Source organism: Phascolarctos cinereus, unplaced genomic scaffold (assembly GCF_003287225.1).
Source record: "Phascolarctos cinereus isolate Bilbo 61053 unplaced genomic scaffold, phaCin_HiC Scaffold_9;HRSCAF=440, whole genome shotgun sequence".
In the NCBI taxonomy this organism is placed as follows: Eukaryota; Metazoa; Chordata; class Mammalia; order Diprotodontia; family Phascolarctidae; genus Phascolarctos; species Phascolarctos cinereus.
In genome coordinates, this window is record NW_027556402.1 from 30212390 (window position 1) to 30225628 (window position 13239).

Sequence of the window (13239 nt, forward strand, 5' to 3'; positions counted from 1 at the left end):
TATGTTTTGATATAGGTTGTGGCTAACTTTTTCCTTAAAGCTTGAACCTTTTGAAGTATATTTTCTCCTTTATGAAGTTAAGTTATTTTAAAATACAAATGATATGGAATCACTAAATTCATATTTAAAATTACACTTGCCAGAGATTTTTTTTACTTCAATAAATTCATAAGCTTACAGTGTGAAGTCTGTAATAATCTGTTACTTATCTGCTGATAATAGATTCAAGAAGTTATAATAAGGGTTATAAGATCTTTCCAAAAATGGTGAAATCTCAAGGCAAAGCAACATAACTTTTGTGGAGGAGTAAAGCTTTTTCAATCATTATTCCTAATTATCTAAACTTTAAAAAGAATAGGCAAAAAGTGAAAAAGATGAAATAAGTGTCGGATGAAATATTCATCAATGTACATCTATTTAGCGGTTAAAGCCCCACAAACCTGGCCCCAACCAATTTTTCCAGCCTTATAGGACATCATTCCCCCTCCTGCACTAGGTGATGCAGCCACATGGCCTTCCCTCTGTTCCTCATTCATAATGATCCATTTTTAGTCTCTGTACCTTTGTATTGGCTATCCCATATGCCTGGAAAAGCCTCTCCTTACCTTCACTTCATAAAATACCTCTCTTTTAAGATGCAACTTAGGCACCATCTTATTTCTACATGAATCCTTTCTGATCCGCCCCCAGCTGCTCGTATGTACTTTGTACGTCTGTATATACACATAAGTGTATTTATTGATTGATTTTATATTTAAGCTACACATATTTTTATATCACATGCTTTCTCCCTCATTAAAATACAGGCTCATTTCAAGTAAGGATTGTTTCATTTTTTGTTCTTTTATTTCCTGTGCCTAGTAAAATGCCTGGCACAAAGTGGGAGCTTAGTAAATACTTACTCACTGACTGATCTTTGCAGTTACTAGATCCCTAACTTCTCATGCCAATAGACCTCCTCCTAACTAGGAATGGAACCTTTTTGAAAGCAGGAACATTTTTTTTCTTTTGCATCCACAGTACTTAGCAAAAGACACTGCTCATAGTTACAGAAAAATCCAAAGCATTAACAGTACTAAATTGGAATGTGTTCAGCACAGCGCACAGAATTTTGATAACATAATACCTGTTTGCATAAGGAAGCTGTTATTAGACAATCACAGAACATTCAAGAATTAGGTCAAATCAGCTTCAAAAAATGTACCAAGCTAATTATGTACTTTCACAACTGTGTATTTACTAACTTAAAAAAAACACCCTCATGATTTGTGATGCCATACTACTCCATCTAAGCAACCTACATCAGGAGAATGACACGAACACAGGATCCATAGATTCCAACAATACATTTTACAAAGTCTCTTGAATTGTCCTTGCAGACAAGATGGAGAGATACGGAAAGGATGAGAGTAGTTAGATGGCTTCAGGTAGGTGGCTGATTGCCTTAACCCAAAGAGAAGTCATCATTCATTACGGTTCAGTTGTCAAGTTGACACCGACCCATTATCAGTGGGTCGTCATCAACTTGGAGGTAGGGTCTTTAGTGGATGGCCCATGGATTTAACCTACATCCTGATCTGTTCACATTTTTGCCAGTGACCTAGACAAAGACACAGATAATTTGCTTCTGAAATTGACAGAGGACCCAAAGTTGAGAGGGATAGTCAACACAATGAATAAATGTGTCAAGAGACTCAATCTGAGAAGAATAAATTTTAAGATTTGCAGTATGGCTAAAAACAACAGCAGCAATGGCAAAGGTACAGAACGAGGGGGCAGTGCTAAGCAGAACATGGAAAAGAAATCTGGGGATTTTATTTTAATGGACCATAAGCTCATATGAACCAGCAAGGTGACAAAAAAAAGCTAAAAAAAGCAACCTACCATCTGGGTCAACCAACCAACATGCGTTAAGTTCTTACAATGTTCCAAACACTGTACTAAACTCTGGGGATGCACAAAGACACAAGGAAAGCATCCCACGCCTTCAAGGAACCAGCATTCTAAGGAGGAGGCAAGATGGACACCTGAGTTTGAAGCTTTAAAGATTTATAATTGCACAAAGACTCTTGTGACAACCTGTACATTATATAGAATGCAAACAAAATGAATACAACGTAGTCTTCAGAAGGGGTAAACCAGCAGCTAGGGGAATTTGGAAAGGCTTTATGAAGAAGATGGCATGAGCTGAGTCTTGAAGGGATTTTAAAAAACTTTCCAAATAGTCCTGTTGTAGTCTAACCTGGTCAGACATTTAGACTATTATGTTCAAATGTGGGCGCCATGTTTTCAGAAATACACTGATCAGCTGAAATGCAACCAAAGGACATAAAATGGTGAGTAAGGTTAGGAATGGAACAAGCATTTATTAAGTGCCTGCTCTAAGCCAGGCACTGTGCTATGTAATTACTTTATAAATATCATCTCACTTGTGACAATATAATTTTGTGATAATAATTATCTCATCTGTGAGAAACAACTCTGGGAGGGAGGTACAATTATTCTCCCTATTTTATCATTCAGAAAGCTAAGGCAGATAAAGTTTAAGTGACTGGTCCAGGGTCACACAGTTAGTCAGTGCTTAAGGTCACATTTGAACTCAGGTCTTTGCAGCAGTCTATCTGCATTTACTGACTACCTGATTTGTGCAAGGCACTCTAGTAGGTACTGGGGACAAAGACAAAAGCAAAAGAATCCATGTCCTCAAGAAGCCTATGATCTACGGGAGAAAACTACATACAAAAAGAAGTATATGCAAAATACATACAAAGTAATTTCTAGGGTTGAGAGCATGAACAACAGCAGAGCAGGAAAAGAGTTCATACCTGTGTCGTGTGCTTTGAAAGAAAGGTAGGGATTCTCTGAGGCAGAAGTTAGGAAGAAGATTATTCCAGGTATGGCAGACCGGAAGCCTGTGTAAGTCTATATAAAGGCTGTGTCAATGAGAGAGGAGAAAATGTTGAAAATTCATGGGGAGCAAGAGGCAACATCTAGTCTAGGGCAGAGAAGACTGAGGTGTACTTGCAGGACCATCACTTGGAAAAGCCTGGGTCTGTTTAGTCCTAAAGGTCAAAGTTGGGTCATCTCCAGCTGTCCTGATCTATATTTGGCCACTGGACCCAGATGGCTCCAGAGGAGAGATCGAGGCTGGTGACTACACAGCCTTCCCTCTCTCAAATCAAATTCAATTGCACATCATGGCGTCACCTCCCTGATGTCACAGCCCTCCTTGAGAACGAAGAACAAACAACAACAGAGGTCAAAGTTAGAAGCAGGGGATGAAAAGGACAGAGACAAATTCAGGTTACCTGTAAGGAAAAATGTGGTTAAACCCTGTAGAACTCTCCCTATTTACCTAATTAGGTAATGCTTAGCAATGAGCTGCTTTGGGAAGGACAAGCCAATCCTTTGTTGGAGATGTTCAAGCTGAGAAGCTTTCAAAAACGACGCACAAAGGATGCTTACTCAGGCATGGGCTGAACTTACTCATTTCTGAGGTCCTTTCTCACTTTAAGGTTCTGTGATGCTCTGATCACTTCTCCAGATTAATGGTCACCATTCTACTGAAGCTTGCTGACCAACTCAAGCAGCAAAGACTCTCTGGTGTGTTACAGAGAATGACAATATTTATCTACCAGTCTAGAAGGCAGATTTTTTTTTTCTAATTTAAGAATAATATAACTGACCAATAATTTGTAAATGGTGCTAAATCAAGAATAATAAAGAACAGCTCAAGGAGGAGAGATTAAAATATAACTGACAACCTATAGCACTGCTAAGATAAATAGATGGGAGATAGGTAGGTAGAGAGATGAGAGGCAGATGCTAGATAAATGACAGATACAGATAAAGACAGATTACAGATAGGTAGGTAGAGAGATGAGAGGCAGATGCTAGATAAATGACAGATACAGATAAAGACAGATTACAGATAGGTAGGTATGATGGGGTGTTTGGGCGCTTGTACTTGTACGTGGACCCCAGTTTCTCCCTAGTCTCAGACACACTGTCTCTGACAACTACTCCCCAGCCCGAGGACACTGTGCCTAGCAGTTACTCATGCGTGGGCCTCAGCAAGACCCTTATCTCTCTCCCTGGTGCAGCTACACAAAGCTGGGTGAGAGAGTGCTGGGCTGCTCAGGCCTCAGCCCTCAGATCATGTCTCTGGAAGCCTCCCAATTTCTGAGTAAGTTCCTGTCTTGTAAGAAAGCTTTCCCTTGTTGCAGAGCATTCTCCCATCCAGACAGAGGAAGAGGGATGCCTTGTTCAGCCTAAGGAGTTGTGTCCTTGGCCAGCCCAAGGACTCTTCCTCCTGCCAGACTCCAAAGATCCATACCTCTGTCATCTCCCTCCCTGTCCGGTATACTCCCTGTACTTCCTCATCCATAGATCCCAAAGGCACCTGGACCTTTAGATTACCTCATCAGTGTCCCTGGCACTTCTTTCTCATGCCCTTTTCCATATAAACCCTAGCTCCATCCTCAGTCTCTTGCAGGTTCCTTAAGAATCCTTGCCCGCTGAAAAGCATAACAATAAATCTTTGCCACCTTGACTTAAAGAATGCTTGAGTCTGTGAATTCATTCCAGAAGACCTGTCCTGTACTCTGGTCTGTGAGGGATCTCAACCTCTCAGACTGCAACATTTAGATAGATGGAGAGATAAAGAAAAATAAAGAAATAGGTGATAGAGACATAGAGAGGAGAGACAGAGACAGAGATAGATGAGAGACAGAGACAAAGAATTTATTAAGTACTTATTATGTTCCAAGCACTGGGCTAAAATACGAGGTATACATATATAAGCAAGCAAAATAATCCCTAATCTCAAAGAGTTTATATTCTAGTGAGAGAAGATAACATATAAAGGGGAGCTAGTGGTAGAGAAGTCAATGCTATTCAGCAAACCTGGGATCTGTCTTAAATGGGGAACCTGGGGCCTCAAGGCCACGTGTGGCCTTCTAGATCCTTGGGTGCGGCCTTTGGACTGAGTCCAAGTTTTATAGAACAAATCCTTGGCGATTTGTTCTGCCAAGTTTGGATTCAGTCAAAGGGCCAAACTTGAGGGCCTAGAGGGACACGTGTGGCCTCAAGGCCCCAGGTTCCCCACCCCTGGAATAAATGATCTCTGAAATTGTCTACTTTCTGTAATTCAACTACATTTGTAAGTCACTTAACAAGAAACATCTGCCTGATAAAATGGGACCAATTTAGCATCTCTCTTTCCACCTCTTCCACATATGCAACCCTTCCTGTTAGGACTCCCATTGGATCTAGTCCAAAGGGGGATAAGTCAGGCTTGCTCAGCATTAGGCTCAATACCCAAATAGTCTCAATCTCCAGATATTTCCCTCCTGTAATGAACTATCTCCTTTCAAAGTTTAAAGCATCTGGTAAATTCAAAATGAAAGGAAAGTTTCCACAGACATTTTCTGTACGCAGTAAGAGAAATTTATTTTTACAGTTATTTTATTTGCCAAATGAAGTCATTTATCTTCCACACCTCTGAATCTAAATTTTAAAATTTTTAAATCCCTTGTTTGTTTCTGTTCCTGCTAATTAGATTTCAGTTGATCAGTATGAAGCAATCACTTCTCCCAGAAGCCAATATTTTATGAATACTTTCAAAAAAAAATATGTGTTTGAAATATAGTATAGGCATTTTTCTGGTCTGAAAACTGTTGTGAATACACAGATTCCTTAAGAGGAATGAAAAGAGAATCTTTTTAAAAGTAATCTGGAAATGCTTTGTAAATGTGTACTACACTTTTCTCAGGGAGCTGATGAAACAGCAGTGAAATGCAGGTTATAGGCCAAGTGAACATACTGAGTTGTTCTTTTTCCATGGCACTTAACACATGCATTAACAATATGAAAATACAACTCGTTACATCCTTTAGAAATAGGAGGATTTTGCAAAGGGAAATGAATCCTTTCAGCAATTCAGGAAAAGTGATAATAGTGAGTATTTATGTAGTTCTTCAAGATTTGCAAACTACTTTACATGTTAACTCATCTGAGCCTTATAACAACCCTATGAGGTAGGTGCTATCATGAACCTCATTTTACAGAAGAGGAAACTGAGGCATGGAGTCAGTAGCTTGGGTCACTGAGTCAAGGTAAGTGACTTGCCCAAGTTCCCACAGCTACCGGGTATCTCAGGACACATTTGAGCAAAGATCTTGACTCCAAGTTCAGTTTTCTATCCACTGCACCATGTAGCTACTGTGGAATCCTCTGAAAAACTTACTCAGGACTTCAGTGTGAATATATTCGGATCAAATCTCAGGCCTCCCACTGGCTACCTAAGTTACTCTCCAAAACTGGAAAGGCTCGGACTAGATGGCTTTTAAGGTCCTTTTTAGAGCTAAATCTATAATCCTTTAAGGGAGCTGGAAAACATAACAATTCTCTCTGTGTTACCAGTTTCTGATACAATTAGATCTGTGATCACCATATTTAAAAGCCTGCCGCATTTCAGACTAATTAATTTTGGTCAACTGTAATTCAGACATTGGGGCAGGTATTTTTTAAAGAGCTCAGAAGTATGAAGGCAGCCAGGTGGTACAGTGAATAGAGCTTGGGCCTGGAGTTAAGAGCACCTAAGTTCAAATCTGGCCTCAGACACTTACTAGCTGTGTGACCCTGAGCAAGTCACTTAACCCTGTTTGCCTCAGTTTCCTCATCTGTAAAATAAGCTGAAGAAGGAAATGGCAAGTTACCCCACTATCTTCGCCAAGAACACCCCAAAAATGAGGTCACAAAGACTGGAACATGACTGAACAATCAGTATAAAGCAAGTTGGCTCAAAGATCCCAATGGTATTACCACAGGAGAGGAGGACTTGGCTACTTTGTAAATGTGCTCCAATATCTACCACCAGGACTTGAAAAATAAAGGCTGCTTTAGCTTGTGGTAAATATTTGGGCAAGTAGCTTGAAAGTAAAATAAGCAATTAAAAAACAGCAGATGAAAGCCTTAGAAGTGACCACAACAATACAGAAGCAGATGAACAATCACAGAATGAGAGTAAAAACTCATTTCTAGCTTTGCCATTAACTTGCTGTATGAACTTAGATAAATCACAGCCTATGTGGAACTCAGTTTTCCCGTCTACAAAATGAGAGGGTTAGAATACATGATTTCTAAAGTCTCTTCCAGCTATAACATCTGTGGTTTCTGTGTCCAGAAATGATTCTGAGGATAACAAACATTTTTAAAAGACATTACCAAGGATTTATGATAAGATTCCAGAACTTACATTATTTTAAGTCAATGCTTTTTTCATTCATTCACTACATTTATACACTTTGTGAAGGTAGCCTTTCCTTCACAAGAAACTGTCTTGCTGGTTGAAGCTCTCCATAGCTCAGGTAGACATTCTGCCAAATAAATATGAGTTGAAGGTCTATCAATACTGAGCAGATAATTATAAATAAAATCTAACTGACTGATCATTTCAAGAAAAGGCCTAGCATATCTCTTCTCAGTACACACCTTCTTTGCATTTTAACAATTCAGTTGCATGTATACATGAAAAACAAATGCAACAAATTCCTCTTCCCAAATTCTGTCTTTCCAAACACACTAGGCTCAAGTTAATTGTTCCACTCTATATCAGTGGAATTTTTTCTCTATTACAGAGAAGACAGTCAAAACAATTCAACTGGTTTGGAATTGGGCAGTTACTTCATCATTTGCCACCTGGATATTCTCCTGGGATTCATCATTGTCTCCAGAAACTCATCTTCCTGAAAGATGGAACTAACTCTGACACTCGAGCCTCCTTAAATATCTCCTAACCCTTGGAGGGGCTTCCTATAACTGCACAGGGTAGAGGATGGACATAGGTGACCTCTTCCCAGATCCTCCCCCCACTTAAGGAGGGGCCCCAGGGCATCACCTGGCTTCAGAACTTCAATCTTCTCTTATGCAGGGTATCCTCTCCACCCTCCCCCTCAATTTTCAACTTTTGTTTATGTGTTATTTCCTCCATGACACTCTGAGCTCCTTGAAAGGAAGGACAGTCTTTCTGCCTTTCTTGGTATCCCTGTGTTTTTTAGCCAAGAGGCTGACACATAGTAGGTGCTTTAAAAATGACTAACGTCAAATAACAGGATACGAAGAATTATAAAATTAAGTCTCAACAACATGCTTCAGCACAGCCCTTGAATTTTGATCAAGTTTTCTTTCAACAGGACAAACAAGCAAACAACCTTGCTACTCTAGAAGAACACTGGCTCTCTGAGTAACATTGTTTCACCAACTGGGAGTACCTTGCTTCCAAAAACAGTGGAAAACATTTGGATTCTGGGAGGATCACAGGCTTATTCTAAAATAGCAAATGGTTCAACTGCCACTTTTCATATTATATTCCTAGATTTACTATACAGTAAATAGACCAAGATTTGAAATCAGCTACTTTGATAAAAATCCATTAAGTTGAACTGAACCCTAAATTGGTGGTTTCTACTGAACCTTCACATATCCAGTAAAAACAAACAACTGTATTTGATATCCAGGTTATTTCAAACATGAAACAGAAAACCCAGAGTGCAAATTAATTTTATTATACAAAGATCATACTTACGAGATCAGCTTTAAACCTTCAAAAACTTGAACTACAGCTATGCAGCGTTAGCTTAAACTATGGCTATTAAACCTTAAAACTGCACTCCGAGTTTTGGGACACCCTGTTTATATGCCAGCACCACCACGTTTTATCTAATGAACTAATCATCGGACTAAGTAACTTGATTTAGCGACTGCATTAAGAACTCCCACCTCCTTTTTTCAGAATGTCTTTCTGGGGGTCTTGGAACGCCCCTGTAGACTTAATCTTTCTGGAAAGATAACCAGAGGTCCCGGTGAAGAATGGGCCCATTTTCAGTTGGGGGATGGCAGATAGCTAACAAGACTTGGAAACTAGAGGGTTTTCAAATGAAGAGAAATCGGTAGCCTTCTCTTCTGCCTTCATTTCGTAAAATGCCCTTGGATAAAAATCAGGTTCCGCACTTCACTCAAAACACCCCCCCCAAGACACACACACACGATACTCGCGCACACATGCACACAAACGTTCGTCCTTAGTCATTCCCTTCCCCCCCGTCAAACTCTAACCTCCCCCCCAAAACAAAAATGAAGTCTCCCCAGCAGCTGCCATCCAACATGCCCAGATTTTTTTTCCTCGTTTCGAAAGGTTGGAGGAGGTGAAATGGGTTGGGGGGAAAAAATTCAACTGGCCAAACCACACGGCCCTGGGCGCACCATCCCGGGTCCCCGGCTGCCTTTTCCCTCCTCGCTCACCAATCCCATGCACCTCGCAACTGGTGTCAACCTCCTCCGGCGGGTCGGGCAGGAATGAGGAAGTCTAGACTCGGGGGACGGCGGGGTGGGGATCTGCAAGTGTGGGGGGACTCAGCGTGAAGAGCCGCACTTGTCCGCACCTTCTCTCGCAGGAAGAGCCTCCCCCCTCCCCTGGCCCCAACTTTGTTCTTACCCTTTGGGGGAGCTACTCTTCAGGGCCTCCCAGCTCGTCCCGGCTCCCCGCTCGGGTCCGGCGAGGAGCAGGGGAGGGCTGACCGCAGAAGTCAGAGCAGGCGGGCGAGCTGCGCGCGTGGTTCAGCCCCGCGGAGCCTAGCAGCAGGCAGCACAGCGCATGTCCCGCAGCCCGGGCCGGGGAGGCGAGGGGAGCCGAGGGGAGCCGAGGGGAGCCGCTGCCCAAGCGCCCTGTCCAGCGGCCGCCGCGGGCGCCCCGCAGTCGCGGCTCGCTCGCTCGTGCGCTCTCCCCGGAGCAGCTCGGGCGGCAGACTGGACTGCGGGCGGGCGGGACCGAGCGACGGGAAGGGGAAAGGGGGAAGCTGTCAGCGCGTCCCCTGGCCCTCGGGTGGCGAAACCTCCCCTTCCTGCTAGCGGCTTGCGGGCGCACTTCTCTCTCTTTCTCTCGTTCACTCTCTCACTTCCTGGCTGGAAATTCCCACTGACGTTGAGCCGGAGAGAGCGAGCAAGGCCAGACGCGTACACACACACACTCACACACTCCCAGTCCGGGGGCGGGGAAAGCCCGTTCTCCTGGGGGGCAGGGCTGCGGACGAGGAACTGGGGTTGCCTCTGCGCCCCCTCTCCGGCCTGCGCTCCTAGCCCCCTTCCCCGGAGCGGAGCGGAGCTCAACGTCAGGGACGGGAGGAGGGACTTGAACTTGGCCGCGCGCACCTTGTTCCAGTCCCTCGGCCTCGCCGGCTAGTGCCGGGCGCTGCGAGGCCCGGGGCCAGCTGCTGGGCGGGGGCCATCGTCCCCGGGATCTGGCGGCTCTGGCTGCAGTACCTGAGCGGGGGCAGCCGCGCACTTGCTGGGGACCCATTAAGGGTCCCCCACGCTCACGTCTGTTGTTGTGCGCAGTAGCAGACCAAGCCTCACTCGATTTCAAAGCAGCCCCAAGGCACTAGCTGTGTAACCGTGGACAAGTCACCCCACCGCTGTCTGCCTCAGTTTCTACCTCTGTAAAACAAGACTAATAATAGGACCTACCTCCATGGGTTGTTGTTCAAGTGGATCAAGTGAGATAATATGTGTAAAGCGTTTTGATAACTGTAAAAGCACTAATGTAAATTCTAACTATTATTTTTAATAATAATTCACATTTTATAACAAATATAGGCTCAAGGATTATCCATTTACAGGATTTGAAATCTGTGACACAAAAAAAACCCTCAAAACAAAAAAACTCTCACCTTAAATTTTGTCTGTAATGATCCCCCATGGGGATGTTTATTAAAAGTATGTACAATAATGATGATGATGATAAGGGTCATCACTTCTACTAACTTAGGGCTTTGAAACACTGCTTTCCTTTGCATACATGGCCGCATTCAAGCCTGAAAGTCCTAGGATGCAATGTGAATATTGTTCCTTCTATTATACAGATAGGGAAACTGAGGCTCAGAGAATGGTAAGCCTTTTGGGTTCCAAATCCAGTGCTATTGAGGCTCTACTGTTCTGCCTTCTCAATAGTCATAGCCGTTTAGATATGACCAGCCCAGGCCTCCTTTTTCTGGTCATGGGTAGGAACATAGCTTGATAGCTGAAAGGGACCTCAGAAGCAGTTGAACCCAACACATTTGTACAATGCCTGGTGGTGTAAAGATCCAATAAGATTATGTATATAATATGAGGTATAAATTTAAAATTTTATGTATAAATGCGATTTGCCATTAAGCCCTGGGGAGACCTCATTTTCCCAGGGTCACACAAATATACAGTTCTTTCGGTGGGCCTTCTGGTAGGTGGCCTCTAGCAGACCTTGGGGAAAAGTCAGTCCACATGAGATGTGGGTAGCAGATGGGGTGAAATATTGACATCTAGGAGATTTACAGATTCATTGAAGAATAATGACCTAATTCTCTCGGTGGAGTTGTGAACTGATCCATCCATCCTGGAGAGCAGCCTCGGGAGCTATAAAACTGCAGATACCCTTTGACCAAGTAGTACTCCTACTGGGTCTGTATCCTGAAGAGATCAAAGAAAAAGGAAAAGGAAAAGGACCTATACATGGACAAAAGTATTTATAGCAGCTCTTTTTGTGGTAATAAAGAATTGGAAATTGAGGGGACACCCATCAATTGGGGAATGGCTGAACAAGTTGTGATATACATGATTGTGATGGAATACTATTATGCTATAAGAAATGAGGAGCAGGATTATTTCAGAAAAATATGAAAAGATGTACATGAACTGATGCAAAGTGAAGTGAACAGAACCAGAACATCATACATAGTAACAGCAATATTGTATGATGATCAGCTTGAATGACTCAGCTGTTCTCAGCAATCCAAGACAATTCTGAAAGGACTTACGATGAAAAATGCTATCCACTTCCAGAGAAAGAACTAATGGAGTCTGAATATAGATCAAAGCATACTTTTTAAACTTTCTTTTTCTTGTTTTTTTTTTCTTGCCTGTTTTGCAACATGGTTGATATGGAAATATATTTTGCATGTCTATACATGTATAATCTATATCAAATTGCTTGCCTTCTGAAGGAGGAGGGAGGAGAGGGAGGGAAGAATTTAGAACTCAAAATTTTTTAAAATGAATGTTAAAAATAGTTTTTACATGTAATTCAGAATAAAAGAAAAGAAAAGAAGAATTGCCATTAGGCCTAGACCAGCTATACTAAAAAGAAATAGAGATCAGAGGTTTTTTTCTAACCAGGCTTCTGGAATTCATACAAGAAGCCTTCCTGTTTCCCTATTCATGCTACCTTCACCCTAAATCCACTCCACCAACACAGAAAGAAAAGTTCAATTGATAATGTATTTTTTTAAACCAATCTAATCTTGATTAGGTAATGATGACCAGGATCTAAATTACTGGGTTGATGGCAGTTTCCTCTCATGGAAAGAACTTGGCAAAGAGGCCTGGAAATTGAGGAGCTTCTTGGGGTGTGGTCCTGCCTCTCATTTTCAGATTCCCAGACTGATCAAGTTATTAGCTCTCTGTGCCTCTTTATTCTTCTCAAATATACCCAGGGCTGCTTCTGATTATTACAGCTCAGGAAGGGGGCTGTGAGATGTTACCCAAAACAGAAAATTTCACTGATGGGTAAGGAAAGGGGGTTAGAGGTAAGATGAGGTTTTATCACAGCTGAGGGAAATTATAAGATTCGTTTATTTCTGTTTGAGGGATGACTGTGACCTCTAAAAGTCCAAACATTTAAATTTTATAAATGTGCTGTCCCACTTTTGAGTTCCATAAAGTTTATAACTCAAATGTTTTTTCCTCTACAAAGTTTTCCTTGATTCTAAGTCAGTAAGGACTCCTCCTCCCCACCCCCAGGACCTCACCAGCCACTTTGTTTTATATATTTTTAATGCCTTTGTCACTTACTATTTTGTTTTAAACTTATCTGTGTACTGGTCATGGCTCCCTACTAAAACTGTAGATTTCATGAGAACAAGGGCTGTGTCTTATCTAAACTGTATCTCCTTCATTGCTCAGCATGGTGTTTTATAAGTCTGTTGAACTGAAGAACAACTCTACACATTTTACTCTAAGGAAAAGTTCTAGTTCTGAGGAAATTGCCTAATATTTGTGTAAATCCCCACGGGAAAAAAGAACCTCTTATGGCTTGATAGAAAGTATGTTGTTATTAATATATTCATGAAGTATTTTTTCTATAGTAAGCTTACTCACGAAATGTCACCCTTCTGGGGTTAGGGAGGGGAGAGGTGGGAAGGGCACCAG

General features: G+C 42.1%; 1 protein-coding gene across 1 annotated transcript in view; it reads right to left on the reverse strand.

Annotated features, from left to right (window-relative positions):
* NFKB1 (nuclear factor kappa B subunit 1) overlaps positions 1-10120 on the reverse strand; it is a 159613-nt gene extending 149493 nt beyond the window's left edge. Inside the window, 1 exon segment of the mRNA XM_020988300.2 lies at positions 9497-10120. The gene's annotated coding sequence lies outside the window, so the exon portion shown is untranslated.
* Positions 10121-13239: the final 3119 nt, after the last annotated feature.